Raw genomic sequence first — 13,186 nt, forward strand, 5'->3', positions numbered from 1 at the left:
GCCAGTATCTGAAAGAAACTACATGGGACTCCCCAAGAAAGACTTGCCCAGTCTAGGCCTTTCCAAATTCCTGACCCAGTACTGAGAGCAAAAGAAAAGCTATTTTAAGCTACTAGCTAGTAATCGTAACTGAAATAACCAGAGAAGGTAAGCTCCACGAGGTCAGGAATTTTTTTTTTTTTTTTTCACTGATATCTCCCAAACACCTAGAACAGTGCCTGGCAGAAAATAAGTGCTCATGAATATTTGCTGAATTAATGTGTAGAAAAAATGGTACCTGAACTTAGCTTCACATCTCCATCACCTGGGAAGCATTTTAAAAACAGATTTTTAAAGCCCATTCCACCCTGAGATATTGTGATTCAATAGGTCCAGGGTGGGGCCAAGGAATCTGCATTTAATTCTCCCTGGAATTGTGATGCAGACCAGGTTCCAGAAATACAGTATGCACATCAATATCAATTCACACTGGAAACAAAACTTAAGTGCCATCATTTCTTAAAGCAGCCATCTACACCTGCCAATGCCAGAAGGCTTGAGCAAGAGGCCTTACAAAGTTCTCTTAATATTTTTATGAGTATATGTAATTCACATAATAAACATTCACGGCAAAAGAGCATTCTAGCTAATTACCTGATTAAAATGGAAAAAACTGTTTATGTTACCTGTACTAATATTTCATACCCCTATCTACACTCTAACAGGAAACAAGTATTAGTAACCAACACTTAAATGAATTACCCATTTCCCATTTTACACTTTCCTGCCTTAGACTTCTTGCAGCTACTGCTTGAATAGCAGAAACATCCAAACACGAATTTTTTCTAAAATGTAAGCTAACTTAAATGTAGCACATTTTAAATTTAATCTGAACTCTTGAACCTGGGTGATAGGTACCTGGTGATTCAATACACTATTCTGTTTACTTTGAATGTTTGCAATTTCTCCTAAAATCTTTAAAAACTTATCTATAAGGGAGAACAACCCTTTGAAAACTATCTTGCTTATAACAGAAAATTTCTGTCAACCCAGACAATAAAAAATTGCAGTCTTGCCTAAGCTTGACAAGGTTTTTGTGATTTTTTTTCCTGCTGAATTTTTTTTTTTTAATTTATTATTATACCTTAAGTTCTAGGGTACATGTGCACAACGTGCAGGTTTGTTACATATGTATACATGTGCCATGTTGCTGTGCAGCACCCATTAACTCATCATTTACATTAGGTATATCTCCTAATGCTATCCCTCCCTCCCTCCCCCCACCCCATGACAGGCTTCATTGTGTGATGTTCCCCTTCCTGTGTCCAAGTGTTCTCATTGTTCAATTCTCACCTATGAGTAAGAACATGCGATGTTTGGTTTTCTGTCCTTGCGATAGTTTGCTCAGAATGATGGTTTCCAGCTTCATCCATGTCCCTACAAAGGACATGAACTCATTCTTTTTCATGGCTGCACCGTATTCCATGGTGTATATATGCCACGTTTTCTTAATCCAGTCTATCACAGATGGACATCTGGGTTGGTTCCAAGTCTTTGCTATTGTGAATAGTGCCGCAATAAACATACGTGTGTACGTGTCTTTATAGCAGCAAGATTTATAATCCTTTGGGTATATACCAGTAATGGGATGGCTGGGTCAAATGGTATTTCTAGTTCTAGATCCTTAAGGAATCGCCACACTATCTTCTACAATGGTTGAACTAGTTTACAGTCCCACCAACAGTGTAAAAGTGTTCCTATTTCTCCACATCCTCTCCAAAACCTGTTGGTTCCTGACTTTTTAATGATCGCCATTCTAACTGGTATGAGATGGTATCTTATTGTGGTTTTGATTTGCAATTCTCCGATGGCCAGTGATGATGAGCATTTTTCGTGTCTGTTGGCTGCATAAATATCTTCTTTTGAGAAGTGTCTGTTCATATCCTTCACCCACTTTTTGATGGGGTTTTTTCTTGTAATTTAAGTTCTTTGTAGATTCCGGATATTAGCCCTTTGTCAGATGGGTAGATTGCAAAAATTTTCTCCCATTCTGTAGGCTGCCTGTTCACTCTGATGGTAGTTTCCTTTGATGTGCAGAACCTCATTAGTTTAATTAGATCCCATTTGTCAGTTTTGGCTTTTGCTGCCATTGCTTTTGGTGTTTTAGACATGAAGTACTTGCCCATGCCTATGTCCTGAATGGTATTGCCTAGGTTTTCTTCTAGGGTTTTTATGGTTTTAGGTCTAACATTTAAGTCTTTAATCGAACTTGAATTAATTTTTGTATAAGGTATAAGGAAGGGATCCAGTTTCAGCTTTCTACATAGGCTAGCCAGTTTTCCCAGCACCATTTATTAAATAGGGGATCCTTTCCCCATTTCTGATTGTTGTCAGGTTTGTCAAAGATCAGATGGTTATAGATATGTGGTATTATTTCTGAGGGCTCTGTTCTGTTCCATTGGTCTACATCTCTGTTTTGTTACCCGTACCATGCTGTTTTGGTTACTGTAGCCTTGTAGTATAGTTTGAAGTCAGGTAACGTGATGCCTCCAGCTTTGTTCTTTTGGCTTAGGATTGTCTTGGCAATGGGGGCTCTTTTTTGGCTCCATATGAACTTTAAAGTAGTTATTTCCAATTCTGTGAAGAAAGTCATTGGTAGCTTGATGGGGATGGCACTGAATCTATAAGTTACCTTGGGCAGTATGGCCATTTTCATGATACTGATTCTTCCTATCCATGGGCATAGAATATTCTTCCATCTGTTTGTGTTCTATTTTATTTCGTTGAGCAGTGGTTTGTAGTTCTCCTTGAAGAGTTCCTTCACATCCCTTGTAAGTTGGATTCCTAGATATTTTATTCTCCTTGAAGCAATTGTGAATGGGAGTTCACTCATGATATGGCTCTCTGTTTTTCTGTTATTGATGTATAGGAATGCTTGTGATTTTTGTACATTGATTTTGTATCCTAAGACTTTGCTGAAGTTGCTTATCAGCTTAAGGAGATTTTGGGCTGAGACCATGGGGTTTTCTAAGTATACAATCATGTCATCTGCAAACAGGGACAACTTGACTTCCTCTTTTCCTAATTGAATACCCTTTGTTTCTTTCTCCTGCCTGATTGCCTTGACCAGAACTTCCAACACTCTGTTGAATAGGAGTGGTGAGAGAGGGCATCCCTGTCTTTTGCCAGTTTTCAAAGGGAATGCTTCCAGTTTTTGCCCATTCAGTATGATATTGGCTGTGGGTTTGTCATAAATAGCTCTTATTATTTTGAGATACGTCCCATCAGTACCTAATTCATTGAGAGTTTTTAGCATGAAGGGCTGCTGAATTTTGTCAAAGGCCTTTTCTGTATCTATTGAGATAATCACGTAGTTTTTGTCTTTGGTTCTGTTTTTATGATGGATTACATTTATTGATTTGCACATGTTGAACCAGCCTTGCATCCCAGGGATGAAGCCCACTTGATCATGGTGGATAAGCTTTTTGATGTGCTGCTGGATTTGGTTTGCCAGTATTTTATTGAGGATTTTTGCATCGCTGTTCATCAGGGATATGGGTCTAAAATTCTCTTTTTTTGTTGTGTCTCTGCCAGGTTTTGGTATCAGGATGATGCTGGCCTCATAAAATGAGTTAGGGAGGATTGCCTCTTTTTCTATCGATTAGAATAGTTTCAGAAGGAATGGTACCAGCTCCTCCTTGTACCTACAGTAGAATTCGGTTGTGAATCCATCTGGTCCTGGACTTTTTTTGGTTGGTAGGCTATTAATTATTGCCTCAATTTCAGAGCCTGTTATTGATCTATTCAGGGATTCAACTTCTTCCTGGTTTAGTCTTGGGAGGGTGTATGTGTCCAGGAATTTATCCATTTCTTCTAGATTTTCTAGTTTATTTGCGTAGAGGTGTTGATAGTATTCTCTGATGGTAGTCAGTATTTCTGTGGGAACAGTGGTGATAAACCCTTTATCATTTTTTATTGTATCTATCTAATTCTTTTCTCTTTTATTTTTTATTAGTCTTGCCAGCGGTCTATCAATTTTGTTGATCATTTCAAAAAACCAGCTCCTGGATTCGTTGATTTTTTGAAGGGTTTTTTGTGTCTCCAACTCCTTCAGTTCTGCTCTGATCTTAGTTATTTCTTGCCTTCTGCTAGTTTTTGAATGTGTTTGCTCTTGCTTCTCTAGTTCTTTTAATTGTGATGTTAGGGTGTCAATTTTAGATCTTTCCTGCTTTCTCTTGTGGGCATTTAGTGCTATAAATTTCCCTCTACACACTGCTTTAAATGTGTCCCAGAGATTCTGGTTTGTTGTGTCTTTGTTCTCATTGGTTTCAAAGAACATCTTTATTTCTGCCTTCATTTCGTTATGCACCCAATAGTCATTCACGAGCAGGTTTGTTCAGTTTCCATGTAGTTGAGCAGCTTTGAGTGAGTTTCTTAATCCTGAGTTCTAGTTTGATTGAACTGTGGTCTGAGAGACAGTTTGTTATAATTTCTGTTCTTTTACATTTGCTGAAGAGTGTTTTACTTCCAACTATGTGGTCAATTTTGGAGTAAGTGTGATGTGGTACTGAAAAGAATGTATATTCTGTTGATTTGGGGTGCAGAGTTCCGCAGATGTCTATTAGGTCTGCTTAGTGCAGAGCTGTGTTCAATTCCTGGATATCCTTGTTAGCTTTCTATCTCATTGATCTGTCTAATGTTGACAGTGGGGTGTTAAAGTCTCCCATTATTGTCGTGTGGGAGTCTAAGTCTCTTTGTAGGTCTCTAAGGACTTGCTTTATGAATCTGGGTGTTCCTGTATTGGGTGTATATATATTTAGAATAGTTAGCTGTACTTGTTGAATTGATCCCTTTACCATTATGTAATGGCCCTGTCTCTTTTGATCTTTGTTGGTTTAAAGTCTGTTTTATCAGAGACTAGAATTGCAACCCCTGCTTTTTTTGTTTGTTTTCCATTTGCTTGAAAGATCTTCCTCCATCCCTTTATTTTCAGCCTATGTGTGTCTCTGCACGTGAGATAGGTCTCCTGAATACAGCACACTGATGGGTCTTGACTCTTTATCCAATTTGCCAGTCTGTGTCTTTTAATTGGAGCATTTAGCCCATTTACATTTAAGGTTGATATTGTTATATGTGAATGTGATCCTGTCATTATGATGTTAGCTGGTTATTTTGCTCGTTAATTGATGCAGTTTCTTCCTAGTATGGATGGTCTTTACAATTTGGCATGTTTTTGCAGTGGCTGGTACTGGTTGTTCCTTTCCGTGTTTAGTGCTTCCTTCAGGAGCTCTCGTAAGGCAGGCCTGGTGGTGACAAAATCTCTCAGCATTTGCTTGTCTGTAAAGGATTTTATTTCTCCTTCACTTATGAAGCTTAGTTTGGCTGGATATCATATTCTGGGTTGAAAATTCTTTTCTTTAAGAATGTTGAATATTGGCCCCCACTCTCTTCTGGCTTGTAGAGTTTCTGCCGAGAGATCTGCTGTTAGTCTGATGGGCTTCCCTTTGTGGATAATCTGACCTTTCTCTCTGGCTGCCCTTAACATTTTTTCTTTCATTTCAACTTTGGTGAATCTGACAATTACGTGTCTTGGAGTTGCTCTTCTCAAGGAGCATCTTTGTGGTGTTCTCTGTATTTCCTGAATTTGAATGTTGGCCTGCCTTGCTAGGTTGGGGAAGTTTTCCTGGATAATATCCTGAACGGTGTTTTCTAACTTGGTTCCATTCTCCCCATCACTTTCAGGTACACCAATCAGACGTAGATTTGGTATTTTCACATAGTCCCATATTTCTTGGAGGCTCTGTTCATTTCTTTTTACTCTTTTTTCTCTAAACTTCTCTTCTCACTTCATTTCATTCATTTGATCTTCAATCACTGATACCCTTTCTTCCAGTTGCTCGAATCGGCTACTGAAGGTTGTGCATGCATCACGTAGTTCTTGTGTTATGGTTTTCAGCTCTATCAAGTCATTTAAGGACTTCTCTACACTGGTTATTCTAGTTAGTCATTCGTCTAATCTTTTTTCAAGGTTTTTAGCTTCTTTGTGATGGGTTCGAACATCCTCCATTAGCTTGGAGAAGTTTGATCGTCCGAAGCCGCCTTCTCTCAACTCGTCAAAGTCATTCACTGTCCAGCTTTGTTCTGTTGCTGGCGAGGAGCTGCGTTCCTTTGGAGGAGAAAAGGCACTCTGATTTTTAGAATTTTCAGCTTTTCTGCTCTGGATTCTCCCCATCTTTGAGGTTTTGTCTACCTTTGGTCTTTGATGATGTTGACATACAGATAGGGTTTTGGTGTGGACGTCCTTTCTGTTAGTTTTCCTTCTAACAGTCAGGACCCTCAGCTGCAGGTCTGTTGGAGTTTGCTGGAGGTCCACTCCAGACCCTGTTTGCCTGGGTATCACCAGCAGAGGCTGCAGAACAGCAAATATTGCAGAACAGCAAATGGTGCTGCCTGATCGTTCCTCTGGAAGCTTCATCTGAGAGGGGCACCCGGCCGCGTGAGGTGTCAGTCGGCCCCTACTGTTCCTATTCAGCCATCTTGGAACCTCACTCCTCCTGCTGAATTTTGTAGTGAGACATACTGGAATTACAAGTCTACTTTTGTATACGTGCGCCTGAAAGTCAAAGTGTTTATCATATACAGTAACGCATCATTAACATCTCTGCAAAATAACTGGAGGTGGTCACATTATGGCAATCCCAAAAACACACCTCGAGGAAAAATGGAAACAGACTGCCTCAATGCGGTATGATGACTATCTGCAACTTGGAACAAAATTTCCAAGAACAATACACAGATTCAAAAAGTGCTATATTCTCATCAGCAAAAACGAGACACATGACCCCATTTTTTACAACAAACAAATTACAACATCTTGGAGGTGGAGAAAGAAGAATCTATAGAGACAAAGAGACTTGACACATTTAAAAATTGCCACATACAGTTCTCATTTGGATCCTCTTCAAAAGAACCAAAACAATCATGAAACAAACAGGAAAACAATCACTGAGTGGATAGGAAAATGGCAAAGTAAGGAAAAAAGCAGTTTCAAAAATGCACATGTAACTAGAAACATATACCATAAACAGACATAATTATTATGTCATCTAAATCCTTGAAAGGTTTCTAGAGTCAAGTTGGTCAAGAAAATGTTTTCAGATTTTCTTTTGTCAGGGGTAAATAGGAGACTGTCTACATTCAAGACTGCCTTGACTGGGCACGGTGGCTCACACCTGTAATCCCAGCACTTTGGGAGGCCAAAGCAGGCAGATCACTTGAGCTGAGGAGTTCTAGACCAGCCTGGGCAACATGGCAAAACCCCAGCTCTACTAAAAATACAAAAAACTAGCCAAATGTGGTTGTACACGTCTGTAACCCCAGCTGTTCAGGAGGCTGAGACGTGAGAATCACTTGAACCTGGGAGGCAGAAGTTGCAGTGAGCCACTATACTCCAACCTGGGTGATAGAGCAAGACTCTGTCTCAAAAAAAAAAAAAAGACTGCCTTAGGTTTAAGCCTGTATGGTAAAATTTAAAGTTACATTTATTGAGCACCTACTACTGGGCACTAAGCAAAGAGGAATCATGTATTAATTCAGGGTTCCGCATGCTGTAGCCCACAGGTACCCAATCAATACACTGCCTGCTTGTGTAAATAAAGTTTTATTGGAATACGGTCCGGCCCATTCACTTGTATGTTCTCTATGGCCATTTTCACGCATAGTTGAATAGCTGCAACAGAGGCTGTAAACCCAAAATGCATCTGACCCTGTATTAGCTTTTTACAAGTGGTAACATTTGAAAAGCTAGCCCATTTTACACACAGGAAGAAACCAGGGCTCCAAGAGGCAGACTTTCTCAAGATCCTAATTTGAGTGGCAGGGCTGAGATTTAAACCCAAATGGTCTGATCCCAACACTCACATGCTCACCTACCACACTGTGCTATCTCCAAATAGATACATAAGAGAAAACCTAAATGTCGTCCAGTCTCATAAATAGAAGTTTGGGTATAACTTTAGAAAATTCATCCACACAATGGAATTCGAGGCAACCAAGTAAGATAATCTACATTAGACAGAAAACACATCCATTACATATTTGGGAGGAAAATACCTTACAAACCGACTTTATGTGGGAATTTCCAATTATATATAATAGCACATATAGTTTTTGTCCTACCCACCCAAAAACCCTTCTAAAGTTACACGAAATATATTTGAAAAGATATAAACCTACAAGGAGAAAGCACACAAAATGAACAGCAAAGCAAATTAAATGAGAATTGGATGTTATTCACAGAAAACAGAGCATAGAAAACAGATGGGTTAATGATTATCAGCCAAGGCGATCAGATGGCCAAAACCTAAGCCTTCAGTGAGAAAAAACCCAGAATCAGACTACAAGACCCCAGAAAGACTCAGGAATTGGAGGTACCATGTCTCTCAAAGTGAGGGTGAAGTTGCAGATGAAAATAGGAGATTAGTTGAAGTCTGTCAAGTTCTCCAGACCCCTGCTTCCACCCTGTGCAGATGGCCTGCCCTTTCCCCACCCAGCAAAAGACAAAAGTTGATACTTGGAAAAGTTAAACCAAGGGGACCACAGAAAAATAAAGGTGCAATGAGCTACGATCATGCCACTGCACTCCAACCTGGGTGACAAAAACTTTTTTCTTTTTTTTTTTTTTGAGACAGAGTCTTGCTCTGTCGCCCAGGCTGGAGTGCAGTGGCGTGATGGCGGCTCACCGCAAGCTCCGCCTCTCTGGTTCACGTCATTCTCCTTCCTCAGCCTCCAGAGTAGCTGGGACTACAGGCACCCGCTACCATGCCCGGCTAATTTTGTTGTATTTTTAGTAGAGATGGTGTTTCACCGTGTTAGCCAGAATAGTCTCGATCTCCTGACTTCATGATCCGCCTGTCTCATGATTATCAGCCAAGGAGATCAGATGGCCAAAACCTAAGCCTTCAGTGAGAAAAAACCCAGAACCAGATTACAGGACCCCAGAAAGACTCAGGAATTGGAGGTACCATATCTCTCAAAGTGAGGGTGAAGTTGCAGATGAAACTAACGTTTCTTCTAACTAACATATCTTCTAACGTTTATGTTGATTTTTTTTTTTTTGCTCTTTTTCTTTTTTTTCCCGTGTGTGGTTTTGTTTTGTGTTTTTTTTTCTGTTTGTTTGTTTTTTCATTGCTGCTAATTCTTTTTTTCTTTTTTGTCTTTTTGAGACAGAGTCTCACTCTGTGGCCCAGGCTGGAATGCAGTGGTGTGATCTTAGCTCACTGCCACCTCCTCCTCCTGGGTTCAAGCGATTCTCCTGTTTCAGCCTCCTGAGCAGCTGGGATTACAGGCATGGACCACCATGCCTGGCTAATTTTTGTATTTTTAGTAGAGACAGGATTTCACCATGTTGGTCAGGCTGGTCTTGATCTCCTGACTTCAGGTGATCCACCTGCCTCGGCCTCCCAAAGTGCTTGGATTACAGGCATGAGCCACCGCGCTTGGCCAAAACTTTTAATTTAGGCTGGGCGTGGGGCTCATGCCTGTAATTCCAGCACTTTTCCTAAAAGCAGTGACATGGCGAAGGGAGGAGGGTTATGCTCTCCAGATCATCCCAAAGCAAAGCTCAAAGTCTTTGCGCTCAGAGCTTCCAAATAGCTTTTAAATCCTCCCATTCTTGATCACAGACAATCAAAGATTACCAGACAGGTGAAGATAGCCTCTAACACAGAAGAAATCAAAAGAAACAGAAAGAACCAACTTAAAGAAAACTAAAACCAAGCCAAAAAACTACCATGAATTCCTAAAAGAGGTAACAGAAGATGAAACAAGAACAGAGATGTTATTAAAAAACAAAAGAGCTCTTCGATAATAAAAGCATGACAGCAGAAAGTAAAACTAAATAAAACAGCTGGGTTGGAAGATAAAGAAAAGGAAATCTCCTACAAAGTAAAGCAAGAAATTGGCTAGAAACAAGCAGAAAGGCAATAAAATTAGAGGACCAGTCCTGAAAAATCCACGGTGGCTCACACCTGTAATCCCAGCACTTTGGGAGGCCGAGGCAGGCAGATCACAAGGTCAGGAGTTCAAGACCAGCCTCACCAACATGGTGAAACCCCATCTCTACTAAAAATACAAAAATTAGCCGGGTGTGGTGGCACACGCCTGTAAACCCAGCTACTCAGGAGGCTGAGGCAGGAGAATCGCTTGAACCTAGGAGGCAAAGATCGCAGTGAGCTGAGATCGTGCCCCTGGACTCCAGCCTGGCCGACAGAGCAAGACTCTGTCTCAAAGCAAAAAAAAAAAAAAAAAAAAAATATATATATATATGTACAGACAAAAACAATCATACACCAAGGAACCAGAATAGCTTCCGACATCAAGAAAACCAGAAGAGGTCAGACAAGGTGGCTCACACATGTAATCCCAGTACTTTAGGAAGCCTAGGTAGGTGGATCACCTTAGGTCAGGAGTTCGAGACCAGTCTTGGCCAACATGAAGAAACTCTGTCTCTACTAAAAATACAAAATTAGCCAGGTGTGGTGGCATGCGCCTATAATCCCAACTACTCAGGAGGCTGAGACAGGAGAATCACTTGAATCTGGGAGGTGGAGGCTGTAGTGAGCCAAGATCATACCACTGTACTCCAGCCTGGGCAAGACAAAGCGAGACTCCATCTCAAAAAAAAAAAAAAAAAAAGCCCAGAAGAAAAGGAGCAATGCCGTCAAAATCCCGAACAAAATGATTTCCAACCTGGAATTCCGAAACCAGGCAAGCTTGCAATCAAGGTTAAAGGTAAAATAAAGGCAATCTCGGGAGACAGGAGCCAACCAGGGCTGCATTGGAGGCTGAAATCACAAAGATTAGACACCTTTTTAGACAGGTGTTCTTCAGCACCACTGACAACACGGTTCTGACAGTATTTCATGACAATGGATGGTGATAGTTCTACAACAGATGCTTCTCAACTAGGAATCTCTGCAGACTATATTGGAGGAAGTCATTATGTTATATACCCTCATGATGATACTGAGGACAGCATGAATGATCATGAGGACACAAATGGTTCAAAAGTTAGTTTCAGAGAACAAGATATATATCTTCCAATAGCAAATGTGGCTAGGATAATGAAAAATGCCACACCTCAAACGGGAAAGATTACAAAAGATGCCAAAGAATGTGTTCAAGAGTGTGTGAGTGAGTTCCTCAGCTTTATAGAACATCTGAGGCAAGCGAAAGGTGCCATCAAGAGAAGCGAAAAACAATCAATGGAGAAGATATTCTCTTTGCTATGTCTACCTTAGGCTTTGACAGTTAGGTGGAACCTCTGAAATTATACCTTCAGAAATTGAGAGGCTATGAAAGGAGAAAAGGGAATTGGTAGAGCAGTCACAGCTACAGATGGACTAAGTGAAGAGCTTACAGAGGAGGCATTTACTAACCAGTTACCAGCTGGCTTAATAACCACAGACGGTCAACAACAAAATGTTATGGTTTACACAACATCATATCAACAGATTCCTGGTGTTCAGCAAATTCAGTTTTCACAATCTGAAGAAATGTAGAGAAATGAGAGTCTGTATGATTCTGGAACAGAGACATCAGAAGGAAAGATGGCGAAAAGATGTATTTTTGTATATTAATAGCTGCAATGTAGTTTCCTGATGCTTGACTAATTGAGGTGTTAATTCTGACTTGAGAATCTTTTTCATGAATGATTTTAAAGAAAAATTTGGATTTTAAAGGTATTAAAATACTTTTGTTTTGTACGAGAGTTTGTTGCTCTGTATGACTCCTGTATACATTGCACATTGCAATTTATTACTGTCAGAGATTTGTAGACAGTTTCTTATTTTCATATTGAATCATGTTACTTTTGTAATTCAAGTAAGCAGCTGGGTTAATTCATGATGTTTGCCCTTTTAATAAAATATAAGCGTAGAGTTCATTTTGAATGCAAGTTGCCTTTATTATAAATTTGAGTTTGTCTTGGTTATACCTTGCATGATAACCTAGCTAGATTTCTAGCATTTGCTATATTTATTAAAATTATTTTTTTTTTGTAAAACATTAATAGTTTAAGCAGCATCATTTTTAAAAAAAATGTAATTGAGCAAGTGTGAATGCAGAAGCAAATATCGTCTGCCCTGTTAAACTTGGTGCCCGTTAACAGTGTTTACACTGTTCATCGTGCCTGTTAATGTAGTTTTAGTTATTGGAGCTTTTTTAAGATTAGATGTGGTTTTGAGTCACATTTTTAAGAACGTTGGAATACATTTAAGTTTAATATAGTCCTAGTGCTCTTGAAATGGAGCCCCTTTCATTTGGTACATGATTTTGTTTCAAATCATATCTTCAAGTACTATAGTATCCTCTTACAGAAGAGGAATTTCATAGTCTGATGGTAAATGTCTTCATTTTACCTTTTTAATTGAAATGTCAAGTTTCCTGTTATACTATGGAAACCAAGAAACATCAGACATCATTGCGTGTACAGACCTTTTGCATGGGTGAGTGAATGAAATGGAGAACAGAGTGAGTGCTGTGAACGGTGTGAAATAGAAGCTGCCAACTTCTAGTATGTTGTCGTCTTCTCTGCAATAAACTAAACTTACATAATATAACTTTGTATAATTTAGTAGTATGTACTTGGATTGTTTCTTTTTGAAAAGTGAGGATTTGTATTTTCTCATCTATTCTTTTTGGTATTAACTTGAGGGATGTTTTTTAAGTTTTTAAATATCAAAAATTGCTATTGTATAGTTTGCCTAAAAGGAAGTTGGAGTGAATATCATCTTTGAAGGACACTCAAATTTATAAGGTAGAAGCAATTTCCCAGATATAGGCTGAATAGAAACATTTACTTTGCCAGAAGTACCGTTAGGAGTATATTTGGGCTAATCAGAGGTTAATAATGCCCTCATCTCCTACTATCCATTTAAAAAGCAATCTTCATTATAATAAATTCAAATAGGAAAAAATGGGAGAGTAGTTAAGCAAAATCAACAATCATCCCACTATGTTAAAAGAACCAATGTTAATATTTTGATAAATATCATTTGTCCATTTACTTTGCTAAATATGTATATTTTTATAAAAATGGGCTCATATTGTGCATACCGTTTTGTAACCTGCTTTTTTCACTTAACAATATATTGGGAACATCTTTTCCAGGTCAAAAAAAAGGCAATCTCAGACAAACGTTTTCCAA

At 39.2% G+C, this 13,186-nt stretch overlaps 1 protein-coding gene and 1 pseudogene across 3 annotated transcripts in view; one reads left to right on the forward strand and one right to left on the reverse strand.

The window, feature by feature from the left end:
- Positions 1–13,186, reverse strand: part of TATDN2 (TatD DNase domain containing 2) — a 40,705-nt gene that overhangs the window by 12,531 nt on the left and 14,988 nt on the right. The window lies entirely within an intron of this gene.
- On the forward strand, positions 10,322–12,069 carry LOC103228000 (nuclear transcription factor Y subunit beta pseudogene; annotated as a pseudogene).

The sequence above is a fragment of the Chlorocebus sabaeus genome, chromosome 22 (genome assembly GCF_047675955.1).
Source record: "Chlorocebus sabaeus isolate Y175 chromosome 22, mChlSab1.0.hap1, whole genome shotgun sequence".
Taxonomy (NCBI): domain Eukaryota; kingdom Metazoa; phylum Chordata; class Mammalia; order Primates; family Cercopithecidae; genus Chlorocebus; species Chlorocebus sabaeus.